The following is a 1,891-nucleotide window of genomic DNA, read 5'->3' on the forward strand; positions in this document are numbered from 1 at the left end:
TATGTATTTTTAATTTCAGAGATTTTTTTTTTTCCAAATTGAAAGAAACTGATATAAAATAGACAACGAAGTGAGATTCTAATAAACTATAAAGAATTTAGAAAAATAAAATGAAAATATTTTCATGACTGTATATAAACATTTTCAAAACAAACGTTAGAAACCCTCAGTTCAGTTCAGTCGCTCAGTCGTGTCCGACTCTTTGTGACCCCATGAATTGCAGCACGCCAGGCCCCCCTGTCCATCACCAACTTCCGGAGTTCACTCAAACTCACGTCCATCGAGTCGGTGATGCCATCCAGCCATCTCATCCTGTGTCGTCCCCTTTTCTTCCTGCCCCCAATCCCTCCAGCATCAGAGTCTTTTCCAATGAGTCAACTCTTCACATGAGGTGGCCAAAGTACTGGAGTTTCAGCTTTATCATCAGTCCTTCCGAAGAACACCCAGGACTGATCTCCTTTTAGAATGGACTGGTTGGATCTCCTTGCAGTCCAAGGGACTCTCAGGAGTCTTCTCCAACACCACAGTTCAAAAGCATCAATTCTTCGGCGCTCAGCCTTCTTCATAGTCCAACTCTTACGTCCATACATGACCGCTATCTTCTGACAAATCATAGATCAGGGTATTTTGTTAATTGAACACAGATTTTTAACAAATTGAATATCTAACCACTATTTTTAAGTTCTATTTATAACACCTCCACATTGAGAAATTTGAAAGAAGATCCATGAATGGACCTAATTATTACTCTAAGGAAAAAATTTAAATTATGATCTAAAATAGCAATTTTGTCATGAATTAAAATATGTAATATTTTCTATAATAGATGCAATTTACCACATGCAACCCTATCACAACATTTGAACATGTTGTATAATATTAGTGGTATATTTCTGAATTTAAGTAGTGCTTTAAGAACTTTATTGGCAATTCAAATTGCTATAGCCTCAGCAAACTGGTTTCCCCAACTTGGAATAAAAAACTATCTAAAATCTTCAATGCCTTAAGAAGGATTACCTAATTTGGTACTCTTTAACAAAGCAGAAATGTTGTGAAAAATCATGATTAAACAACCCAAGTGGAGATATTGCTGAATCCAAGACAGGAAAAATTAAAATTTTGGAATAAATGTGTAACTTGTAAATTATCTATGTCTTTATGACTCACCTAAATATGACCATCAACAGAACACCTGGGCATGTGTGATAATAATTAAATTCAGCTGCCTTTGATTTTGCCAGCTTGCAATTATTGACATCTCTAGCTTTGCACATGTTTTTGTGAAGGAGTATTTCTTTTGGCAGGAGGATAGAATATAATTCAACAGCTGGTTTGCTTAATTCATAATTTTTACTTCATTGGAAACACAGTCTATAAGCCTCCACTTCTACTCGCCCCAATCCCTGAAATGCCTGGCACAGGCCTGGCAGGCTTGTCCATTGGTGTCTGTCAAACGAGGAACACGAGTGTGACACGGGCTTAGCATTACCAGTGAAGGCTTCCTTCCTCCTTATGCCCAGCACAAGGCAAATACACCATCTTCTCTTTGCAAGGCAAGAGCCTTCAGGAGCCTGGGTAGCTCTGTTGGTAGAGCATCAGACTTTTAATCTGAGGGTCCAGGGTTCATGTCCCTGTCCAGGCAGGAGGTTTAAGCATCCTCTTGTGCTTAGAGGATACCAAGCTTTTGGGCTTCCCTTGTGGCTCAGCTGCTAAAGAATTCCACCTGCAATGTGGGAGGCCTCGGTTCAACCCCATGGTTGGGAAGATCCCGTGGAGAAGGGAAAGGCTACCCACTCCAGTATTCTGGCCTGGAGAATTCCATGGACTGTAGAGTCAGACACGACTGAGCAACTTTCACTTTCACTAGTCATACATGAAAATGGGTCCAAGT

At 39.8% G+C, this 1,891-nt stretch overlaps 1 non-coding gene across 1 annotated transcript; it reads left to right on the plus strand.

Annotated features, from left to right (window-relative positions):
* The first annotated feature begins 1,569 nt into the window (after window positions 1-1,569).
* Window positions 1,570-1,642, plus strand: TRNAK-UUU. The gene has a single exon. It is a non-coding gene; the product is annotated as a tRNA-Lys (tRNA).
* Window positions 1,643-1,891: the final 249 nt, after the last annotated feature.

This window comes from Bison bison, unplaced genomic scaffold (genome assembly GCF_000754665.1).
Source record: "Bison bison bison isolate TAMUID 2011002044 unplaced genomic scaffold, Bison_UMD1.0 scf7180017864296, whole genome shotgun sequence".
Lineage (NCBI taxonomy): Eukaryota > Metazoa > Chordata > Mammalia > Artiodactyla > Bovidae > Bison > Bison bison.